Source organism: Leptonychotes weddellii, chromosome 2, assembly GCF_054177405.1.
Source record: "Leptonychotes weddellii isolate Sample4059 chromosome 2, ASM5417740v2, whole genome shotgun sequence".
Classification (NCBI taxonomy): domain Eukaryota; kingdom Metazoa; phylum Chordata; class Mammalia; order Carnivora; family Phocidae; genus Leptonychotes; species Leptonychotes weddellii.
The window spans coordinates 12,123,863-12,135,425 of NC_138370.1; the positions used below are offsets into that span (position 1 = coordinate 12,123,863).

The 11,563-nt window shown below is 42.7% G+C and overlaps 1 long non-coding RNA gene across 6 annotated transcripts in view; it reads left to right on the plus strand.

Annotated features, from left to right (window-relative positions):
• The window catches only part of LOC145717652 (uncharacterized), a 16,545-nt gene extending 6,280 nt beyond the window's left edge, over positions 1-10,265 (plus strand). For 2 of the 6 annotated variants that reach the window (XR_014141004.1, XR_014141006.1), the window contains exons 3-4: positions 6,465-6,577; positions 7,230-10,265. This is a non-coding gene — a long non-coding RNA (uncharacterized LOC145717652). The remainder of the gene's footprint in view (positions 1-6,464; positions 6,578-7,229) is intronic. The other 4 variants (XR_014141005.1, XR_014141007.1, XR_014141009.1 and 1 more) reach the window with 3 other exon arrangements.
• The last annotated feature ends 1,298 nt before the right edge of the window (positions 10,266-11,563 follow it).

Below are 11,563 nucleotides of genomic sequence, written 5' to 3' on the forward strand. Positions count from 1 at the left end.
TCTGAAGTTCTTTCACAGCTAACATTTTTCAGTGCTTCCCAAATATTGATCTCTTTCCAGGGATCAGAATGCCTCTGCCCCTGCCTCTTCTCCAGGTGGAATTTCACCTGAGCATTTGAATAAACTGGCAGCAGATCAGTTGGTAGGCCAGGAATTCAGAGCCCAGGAGGGTGAATTGTTTAGGAGAGGCTGCATCCGGCTGAGGGAGTGCCGCCTGGCCCACAGGCCCGCAGATGGCAGCCTGTGCAGCAACTCTGAGTACATCCTTGCTGTCATCCCCGTCTCGTGGCACGTGGCTTGTGCCCCATCCGCTTGCCAATACCTGGTGACTCGGCCTGACCTCTTTTTCTGGGTTCTGGACTTGTGTGTTCACCCCTTGGCCAAGCCACGCTCCTGAAAATATTCACTGAGCTCCTGCCCAGGTCCGGCTTTGGTTCACCATCTTCCTGCAATCCAGGCGCCATACAGTTGATTGTGCGTCCCCTTATTAAATCACACCCCAGTTCCTACCTTCTGAGATGGCCCGTGTGGATTTTCATCGGATTAGAAATGCTCTCTAACTCACTTTATTGAATAAAAGTTTACATGGACTATCTTCTTGAAACTGGAAAAAATCAAATGTCTTTTGGAGATAGTCAAAGGGAATCAGGGCCCCGTGAAGACTGGGAGGATGGAAAACTTTCAAAATTTCCTAAGTGGTATTGCTCACTGCCTAGAATCATATAGTTACTATTATTTTATGTTTCAGAAATTTTCAGTCCATCACCTTTCCTATTGTAAAAAAAAAAAAGTCAGTAAATGGTTTATTTATTTATTTTTTTAAGGATTTTATTTATTTGAGAGAGAGAACACGAAAGAGAGAGCGAGGGAGCAAGCACGAGCGTGGGCGGGGGAGGGCAGAAGGAGAGGGAGAAGCAGGCTCCCCACTGAGCAGGGAGCCTCACGTGGGGCTCGATCCCCGGACCCTGGGATCATGACCTGAGCCGAAGGCAGACGCTTAACAACTGAGCCACCCAGGCGCCCCATGATTTCCTTTTTTTAAGGCTGAATAATATTCTGTTGTGTGTGTGTCCATTTTCTTTATTCATCTGTCTACGTACACTTAGGTTGCTTCCGTTTCTTGGATATTGTGAATAATGCTGCTATGAACGTAGGAGGACAGATGTCTCTTGGAGATGATGTGTTCCTTTCCTTTGGACAATCCAGAAGTGGGATTGTTGGATCATATGGCAGTTCTGTTTTTAATTTCTTGAGGAACTTCCATAGTGGCTGTACCAATTTACTTTCTCACCAACATGTAAAGGATTCCCTTTTCCCTTATATCCTCACCAACATTTATAATTTTTTTGTCTTTTTTATAATAGATATCCTAACAGGTGTGAGGTGATAACCTCATCTTGGTTTTGATTGTCATTTCCTTGAGGTGGTGATGTTAAGCACCTTCACATGTATTTGTTGGCTATTTGTATGTCTTCAGGAAAATGTCCATTTAGGTTCTTTTCCCATTTTTTAATTGGGTTGTTTATTTTTTTACATTAAGTTATATGGGTTCCTTGCATATTTTGGAGATTAACCCCTTATCAGATACATGATTTGCAAATATTTCCTCCCATTCCATAGGCTGCCTTTTCATTTTGCATTGGTTTTCTTTGTTGTGCAGAAGCTTTTTAGTTTGATGTAGTCCCAGTTGTTTATTTTTGCTTTTGTTGACTTTACTTTTCATGTCAAAACCAAAAAAAAAATCATTGCCAAGACCAATGTCAAGGAGCTTACTCTCTGTTTTCTTGTGGGAGTTTTACATTTTCTGGTCTTAGGTTAAAGTGTTTAATCCATTTTGAGTTGATTTTTGTGTATGGTGTGAGATAGGGGTCCAGCTTCATTCTTTTGCACATAGCGGTCCATTTACTGAACAGACCATCTTTTCCCTATTGTATATTCATGGCTATTCTGTTGAAAATTGATTGACTATATATGCATGGATTTATTTCTGAGCTTTCTATACTGCTCCATTAATTTCTGTGTTTGTTTTTATGCCAATACCATACTCTTTCAGTTACCCTGGCTTTGTAATATAGTTTGAGATCAGGAAATGTGCTGCCTCTAGCTTTGCTCTTTCAGAAGATTGCTTTGGTAATTTGGGGTCTTCTGTGGTTCCATACAGATTTTAGGATTTAAAAAAAAAAACTGTGAAAAATGCCATTAGAATTTTTATAGGGATTGCATTGGACCCATAGACTGCTTTGGGCAGTATGAACATTTTAACAATATTAAGTTTTCTAATCCATGAACACAGAATATATTTCCATATATTTGTGTCCCTTTTAGTTTCTTTCATCAGTGTCTTTAGTTTTCAGTGTACACATCTTTCACCTCCTTGGTTACATTTGTTCCTTATTCTTGTTGATGCTATTGTAAATGGGATTGTTTTCTTAATTTCTTTCTGATAGTTCATTGTTGGTATATAGAAATGGAACGGATTTTTGTGTATTGATTTTGTGTCCTGCAACTTTACTGAAATCATTTGTCAGTTCTAACAGAGTTTTGATGGAGTCCTTAGATTTTTCTATATGTAATATCACATCATCTGCAAATAGAGACAATTTTACTTCTTCCTTTCTGATTTGGATTATTTCTTTTCCTTGTCTAATTATTCTAGTTCTGTGGTGAATAAAAGTGGTGAGACTGGGCACCTTTGTCTTGTTTTTGATCTTACAGGAAAAGTTTTCAGTATTTCATCACTGAGTATGATGTTAACTCTGGGCTTGTCATATATGGCCTTTATTATGCTGAGGTGCCTCTATTCCCACTTTATTGAAAGTTTTTATCATGAAAGGATGTTGAATTTTGTCACATGCTATTTCTGCATCCATTGAGATGGTCCTATGATTTTTGTATATACAAATATCTCTTTATTAGTAATAGTACCACATAAAACCAAAAACTAAAATAATGTCTAAAATTCACACTCAATATTATCACTTCCACCATTCAATCAAATATTCAAAGACTAAGCATTTCCAATATTAACTTCTATATTTTATAAAATGAGAATATTTACATGATTCTTTTTAGTGATTCTTTTTTTATTATTATGTTATGCTAATCACCATACATTACATCATTAGTTTTTGATGTAGTGTTCCATGATTCATTGTTTGTGTATAACACCCAGTGCTCCATGCAGTATGTGCCCTCTTTAATACCCATCACCAGGCTAACCCATCCTCCCACACCCCTCCCCTCTAGAACCTTCACTTTGTTTCTCAGAGTCCATAGTCTCTCATGGTTTGTCTCCCCCTATGATGTTTATCTTTTGTTAATGTGGTGTATCACATTAATTGATATGTAGATGTTGAAACATCGTGGCATCTCTGAAGTAAATCCTACTTGATCATAGTCTATGATCCTTTTAATGTATTGTTAAGTTCAGTTTGAAAATATTTTGTTGAAAAATTTTGCATTCGTATTCGTCAGGGATGTGGCCTACAATTTTCTTTTCTTACGATGTTCTTGTCTGGTTTCTGTATCAGACAAAATGAGTTTGGAAGTGCTCCTTCCTCTTCTATATTTTGGAAGAGTTTGAGAAGGATTAGTATTAATTTTTCTGTAACTGTTTGGTAGAATTCACCAGTGAAGCCATCTGGTCCTGGACTTTTGTCTGTTGGGAGGTTTTTACTAGTAATCAGTCTGCTATGAGTTTCTATTTCTTTATGATTCAGTCTTAGTAAGTGGTATGTTTCTAGGAATTTATCCATTTCTTCTAGGTTGTCCAGTTTGTTGGCGTATAACTGTTCATAGTAGTTTCTTATGATCCCTTGTATTCCTGTGATATGGATCTGAATACTTCAGACTTTCTTTGAAGGTCAATAGCTTCAGAAACATTTTAGCCATGCTCCTGCACCACCACCACCATGAAAAAAGAGACATATTCTCAGATAACGAGTGTGCTTTAGTTATGTATAAGAGGCCTTTGGTGCTTGCCATGCCTGTAGCCCCTTCTGGGAAGTTTAGAGAAGCAGAGCAAAGGCAGTGAGCAGAGCCTTAGGCAGTGGAAGTCTTGGATAAGTAGAAGCAGGAAGAAGAGCTGGAGATTCAGCCATGGCCTTGGAATGGCTGGATCCCCAATATGACAGAGCTCTAGTGTCCGGAGCAATGGGCAAATCCCACCAAGGGGCTGATGATGGCCCCTCTAGAACCGTCTTGCTCCTTGGCTTCTCTGCCAGGGTTGACTGAAGTCTTGGCTGTGCTGCTGCTCCTTGGTGCCCTGATCTCTCCAGGCTCACTGTGCATCCCCCACCCCACATGTCCAAGACTGATAGAATCTTTTTGCAGCATGAAAGAGATTATCTACCAGCTAGCTTTGGGAGCTTCAGGGAATCGGGGCCGTATAAGGGTAGCTTTGCCTGTGCTGAGCCCTGTCCTGTCTCTGAAACTTTTGGGCTTCACTTTCTCATCTATAAGGAAACTTTCTGAGGAGGGCTCCTCAACGGTGGAGGGCTCACTATGTGTGAGGCATGGGGCTAAGGACCTGACATGCTTATCTCTTTTCAGTAATTGCAGGAGACCTATGCGGTGGGGGTCACTGTTGGCATTTCACAAATTAGGAAACAGGCACGGAGAACTCAGTGACTTGCCCAAAGGCACTCATGACTGAGTGACAGAACCAGGCTTTGCATTTTGATTTGATTACATCCAAAGTCAGTACTTTTCACCACTGTGCTGATCTGTTCTGTTTTTTTTATTTTTTTAAGTCACTTACATTTATCATGGGTGTTGATATCGGAGACTACAGAAGTGACCCATGGATTGAGAATGTCAAACATGAAGCAAAACACTGTGTTTTTAATAGGGTGTCATCCTTTGTATATGAAGACAAGGCTCTTAACTCTGCCAGTACAGCACCTACTTTGAGCTTTTTTTTTTTTTTTAATCAGAAAGAGAATTTTGCTTGTTCATTTATATTCTGAATAGGTTACATTTGTCTTGTGCCTCATAGCTCACATTTTGCACTTGGCATTTAAAGAGTAGCTTCATGAAATAAAGATCAGAGGTGAGTTGCTTAAGGAGAGAGTTTGGAAAGACTAGAAAAGGGAAATTTCTCAGACCATGCAGTGGATGTGATGTTTTCTATTCTCAGTAGTAAGTCTAATTCACTGTATGGGTCAGAGAGTGATTTGATAAAGACTGACAGAATCACTGAATTGCCCATAACAATGCTGTGTGTGTTTATGTCTCTGTGTGAGTATGTTATGATGTATTCACACATGCAAACCCATCATATCCAGTTCCCTTGGGTGCTGGGTTCCCAGGAGGTGTGTGTCAGGATGAGAGTTACAGGACTAAAACGGGTGTGAGTTTCAGGGAAGAATGATTGGTTTTACAGTTGATGGAGATGGAAACTTGCTTTTAACTTTTTTCCCCTTCCTTTTTAAACTAAAAACAGGAGTTTCTAATCTTATTATAAAGGTAACATATCTTTGTATCAGATAAATTGGAAAATACAGAAAGCTCCAAATTTATACAGAAATAAAAATATTGACTTTAATTTTCAGTCCCTTAATTGCTCATCCTAAGATTACATATGGAGTTTCCAGAAAGAGAATGACCAGGAACACCTGGGTGGCTCAGTCTGTTAAGTGGCTGCCTTCGGCTCAGGGGTCCTGGGATCCCCTCTCCCTCTGCCCTTCCCCTCCACTTGTGCTTGCTCTCTCTTTCATGCTATCTTTCTCTCTCAAATAAATAAATAAAATCTTAAAAAAAGAGAGAGAGAGAGAATGCCCAAATCTAAGTCTTGCCTGCTCAGTACTCGCCTCCCTCGAGGGAGCCAACTTCTCATGCTTCATCAGCCCCTGCTTGCCAAGGGGCAGCAAAGCTCTGGGTGGACCCCTCTTCTCTCTCTCTCTCGGCAGGCTCTCGTGGTTTCACATATCACCTCTTACTCCAAACTCTGGATTTCCAATCCTGACATTCCATGTAATTAATCTTCTACAGAAAATGTAATGTTCATCTCTACTTTCACTCTCCTTGTACAACACACAGCTCTTATTACCAAATGTCAAGACTGTTAGAACACCTTCCAAACTGGTCTTCCTCACTCTTGTGCCTTCTTGAAATCCGTCTTTCATGCTGGGATTAGCTGAAATTTTCTAAAGCAACATTTTAAACATTGGCCTTTTCCTTGGTTCTCTCTGATGCCTCTAGGGTAGGGTACTAACTCCTTCACCTAGAAGTCAAAAGGCTTTGCAGTCTTGCCCTTATTTACTTGATCAGTGTCTTTTTCCCACTATAGTCCGGGTTCATCAGAAACATTTAGCATGTACTGAAAATCCTCTCATTGTTAGGTTGGGCCTCCATGGCTGACCAAGGAGATGTGGTTAGAAACAGGGTTTGTCACTTCTACGCCTGGCCGTCACAGCTGCCGTGTGACTCTCCAGGCCTCTCCTCATGTTTCATGTTGTCTTCAGAGGCCACCTGTTTTCCACGTGCTGCTACAAAGTGGTGGCGCTGCCCATCAGCCCGGGGCCCTGAGGGATCCTGTGGAGTAGAGCCCCCTGCTGACCCACGTTGGAGGTGTAATGTGAGTAAGAAATAAGAAATAATTTTGGTTTTTCATTAAGCCTTTGAGATTTTAGGCTTACTCTTTTACTATAGTCTAGCCTTTGCTGTCCTGGCAAACTTCTGAGCGAACGCATCTCAGATACCTCACGATTTAGTCAGAGGCCTCATCTACTTTTGACTAAGGAAGGAGAGGACATTGAGAAATAGTCCAGCTACCTCACGATTTAGTCAGAGGCCTCGTCTACTTTTGACCAAGGAAGGAGAGGACATTGAGAAATAGTCCAGCTACCTCATGATTTAGTCAGAGGCCTCCTCTACTTTTGACCAAAGAAGGAGAGAATATTGAGAGATAGTCCATGACTCTAGTTCCAGATGACCAACGCAATGATCCCCAGGCTTTGAGATTTCACCAACTAATATAACAATTCAAAATAAAAACTGAAAGCTTGGCAGAAATTACCAAATTATAATTTCCTCATGAAAAGGCATTTAAGAAATCCTGTCCTCTGTATTACCATCATGTTACAAAATAAAGGACATGCAACACTGCATATCTCCTCTCAGAAGGGGAAACATACGCTGTCAAGATTGAAGGCACATTTTTAAATTGAATTTATTTAGCTTCATTAAAAATGAGACTCTCTACACTGTCCCTGTTTTTCTCACTTCAGTGTTTCGCAGTAAGCACATTGTCATGGAAAGGTACTGACCGAAGGAGTGGAGTTTGAAAAGGGCAGAGCAGGTCCCCTAAGTGAAACTTGAAGACCTGGAAGGAGGTAGGTCAAGGTTTCCTCTGAGATGTTGGCTGGCCCCTGGGAAGCTGCCTTATTTGCTGACTGCTGGACCTTGACCTTTGCATCCTGTTGAGACCTCTCCATTCTAAGAGGTATAGCCGTCAGTCATACCAAGATGCGTGTGCAGGTGAGGGTTGAGGGTGTGTGGGGGTGGGGAAGGCTAACGAGTGGTGGTGCCGGGGTCTGAACCGAGCCTCACTCTATCATGTGAGTGCCACACTACTCTTGGGACCCTGAAGACTCCAATCTGCAGGCAATCCAACAGAGCTCCCTGAGGTTCCTGGGACTGGCTCTGCTGGGGTCCTCCTTTGGTCTGGTATTCCTATTCCCAGGGCCTAAGGGCTGCCTCAACCTCGCCTGTTGTGCATGGTTAGGTCCTTCCAGGCTCAGCTGTGGGGTCCTTTCTCCGAACATTCCCTAACCCCCAAGGGAGGACTTGATACTTCCTCCTTGTGTTCTCGTAGCATTGGGAATATATCCCGTAGTAGGGTGCTTCACAGTCGGCTCTAGCCCCTCGCTTCTATGTTGCCTGGTTGAGTCGCTCTAGGGCAGCAGGGAGACCTTTATCTCTATATTCCCACTACCTCCTTAATCCCGCACAGCTTAAACGTGTGACACACGTTCATTGAATAAATGAATGAACAAGTGTCTAGAAAGCCATATTCAAAAGATGCCACCCTGTTATCCCACATTATGTTAGGAGAAAGATATGCGAAATGCTCAAGATTTTTTTCTTATTATCATTACTTTAAAGGGCTGACATTTTCTGACTTCCATGATATCTGACTGTAACTCATTGCCATTTTAAGTCTAAAGTAGAATCTAGCAGCTTTTCACGTGTGCCTGTTTTCCCAGCCTCCCGAGGCACATTTCAGAAGGTGAGTTATAAATACTTCTCGCTCGGGTTGGTAAATAGGTGCCAGACTCCGTTTCTGCCATGCTTTCTGTTATCTCTTGTCATTGTTGAAGGTGCTAAAAATTTTCTATGTCTGCCTCTTGACCTGAACCTGGACATGAGGGCAGCGCTGGTGTTTAGACGGAGTGACAGAAGGGGGAGCTCTGAGTCAGGTAATGCGGCCATTCGTGGGGAGGAGTTGCCTTGTTCTCCACCTCCGGGACAGATGGGTTAGTAACCTGTTGGGATGGGGGGCAGCCACTGTCGCGTTGGGCGCCTCCCCCTGGAATGGTCCTGCGGGGAGAGGCGAGTACCTGCGTGGGAGAGGACGGCTCCCTCCTGCCATAGTCTGGTGGCAGCAGCGGGCCTGTCCCCTGGGGAGTGACCTTCCTGGTGGGGTCCTTCCACCATCACCCAGCATCGGCTGGCCAGGAGCGGGGTGCTGAGGAGCAGGGAGGGTGCACCTGCAGTCTCTCGAGCACCCACCCCTCTCCCCTACGCCCTTCACACGCTGCAGTCTTGAGTTGTCCGAGCTGGGCTGCAGCGGCAGAGCGCACTCGCCTTCCTCTGCTGCCGGCCGTCTGGAGAGGCTGCTGGAAAGGGAAGGAGAACCCCGGACACCAGGCACCAGATTAAATTTGATCCCATTCCCCAGGCCCTGCTGTCACAGGCTAAGTCCCTGGAGAAACCAAGGAGCCGTGTTGGCCGGCAGACCTCCCCTGCAGCAAGGCACAGCTCCGCCACCGGAGTTCCGGGGGGCCACAGCCAGAGGCCGTTTAGTGGGAGGGGATCACCCCTGCGCCAGTTCCCCCACTCGTCTCCCTCACCCCTGCCAACATGCACACACACCGGTGAGCTCATGTTTTGCTTACAGACACTCAGAAGTTTCTCCCTGGCTCTCTTTTCTCGGTTTACAAAGACAGTGAGCACCAGGAACTTCAAGTTACTGCTGAAGACTCCCCGCCACTGAACGACGGACAGAGCCGGGGCTGGGAAGTCGGGCCAGCCCTCTGGCCGACGATATCCATGGACACAAACCTGGTTCTGGGCTCAGACCCCCTTTTTGACTTGAACAATTGCTTCCTGACTTCTTCTTCATGAAAATGACTTGTATTCTAAGTGGTCACTACACTTTCACAATCATGCTAAATGAACATTCAGAATTCTGACAAAGAATAAATAGCCGATAAGCAAAATCGCTATTTACATATCACTATTCGAGTATCATGTTAATTTTCTTTAAAAATTTCTTATTTTAAAATTATTAAATTATTTCATCATCATGAATTATTTTTGATGGAAGTAAAATTCACTTCACATAAAATGGACCATTTTAAAGTGAACAACTCACTGACATTAGGGACACTCACAGTGTTGTACCAGCATCACCTCTGTCTAGTTCCAGAACATTTCATCACCAGAAGAGGAAGCCCAGGCCTATCAGCATTCACTCCCCATTCCTTCGTCCCCTTAGCCTCTGGCAACCACTGATCTGCTTTCTTTATCTGTGGACTTACTCACTTCAGAAATTAGGCGTGAATGGACTCATACAATATGGGACCTCTGTGTCTGACCTCTTCATTTATTATTTTAAAGCACCATTTTGCACATTACGTAAAGTAAGAAACATTAAACTTAGTAGGATTATTAAGTGTTCACTCCTTAGCTTCCATGTTGAAGGGTATGGTGGTATTTTATTTATTCTTTTTTTTTCCCCACCGTACTGTACATCTCATCCCCAGGACTTATTTATCTTGACTGGATGTTTGTACCCTTTGACCCCCATCACCCATTTTGTCTGCCCCCCTCGCTCCCCGTCTCTGGCAACTGCCAATCTAATCTGTTCTCTGTATCAGTGAGTTTGTTTGTTTGCTTGTTTTGTTTTGTTTTTTTTTTTCTTTTTTGGATTCCACGTAGAAATGAGGTCATAGAATATTTGTCTTTCTCTGACTTATTTCTCTTAGCATAATGCCTTGAAGGTCTATTGAGGTATAACAAATAAAAAAATACATATTTTATTTATTCTTGATGCATTCCTTCACCTTGGCAAACTAGCTCCACTACCTTATATATGTTTTATTAGTAGTAGTAGTAGACTTCATTTTAGAACAGTTTTAGATTTACAGGAAAGTGAAGCACATAATACAGATGGTTAGTACCGAGTATATAGGAATATGCTATGCCCTTCACACAATTTCCCTTATTATCAACATCTTACGTTAATATAGTATCTTTATCACAATCAATGAACCAATATCAATACATTATTATTAACTAAACTCCATAGTATATTCAGATTTCCTGAGTTTTTACCTAATGTCCTCTTTCTGTTCTGGGATCCCATCCAGGATGTCACTTTATATCTAGATGTCTTGTCTCCTTAGGCACCCCTTGACTGTGGCAGCTTCTGACTGTCCTTGTTTTTTTGATGACCTTGATAGTTTTGAGGGGTTTGGGTCAGGCCTATAGTAGGATGTCCCATTATTGGAATATGATTGATGTTTTTCTCATGATTAGGGTTGTAGGTTTTTGAAAGGAAGGTCACAAATGTGCCATTTTCATCCCATCATGTTAAGGGTGCATCTCAACATAATATATGACTGTTGATCTTGACCTTGGTCACCTGGCTAAAGCAGCGTTTGCTGGGTTTCTCTGCTGTAAAGTTGCTCTTTTTGTCTCTTTTTCTGAGTTTTTTAAGTTTCGAAAAATCCTGTTCCCACAACTGAACTGTGCTGCTTATATAACCAAGTGGATGTTTGTGTAGACACAGCCAACCTTGAAGGTTTGAATAGCCTTGCTGTCTGTTCAGCAGTGCAGTGGTCCAAATATAGGCACACATATTCACAGGCTGTGTGTGCTGAAAGCCTAGACCCGCTGCAGCAGCATCCACAGGGTACGACCCCCATTCACAGCAGAGCCAGAGTTCCTGCTGGAATGCCAGACACCTTCCCGTGAGTAGCCAACAGTTCCGGTCTGCTTGAGTTCTTATTGAAAATAAGTTTCATCAGTCCTGAACTCATAGTAGGACCAAGAGCATGAATGCAGGAGCAGACAGCAGAATCAAATCTTCACGTAGTCATTCAACTAACATTCCCTAGAGTGGCCACGACGTTCTGCATGGGCTACTTTATCTGGATAGTTAAGCTACTTGGGATGAACACAGATCGGTCCTCTACAGTGTGGCGCATAACCCTTAACAGAGGGAGGGAATCCATTTAATACATGGCAGATAATGAAAGCCCCGAAGGTGTAGCTTCAAAGCCTATGAAAATAGTCTCACTGTCACTTCCATGAAAATTCAAGTGAGCGAGGAACT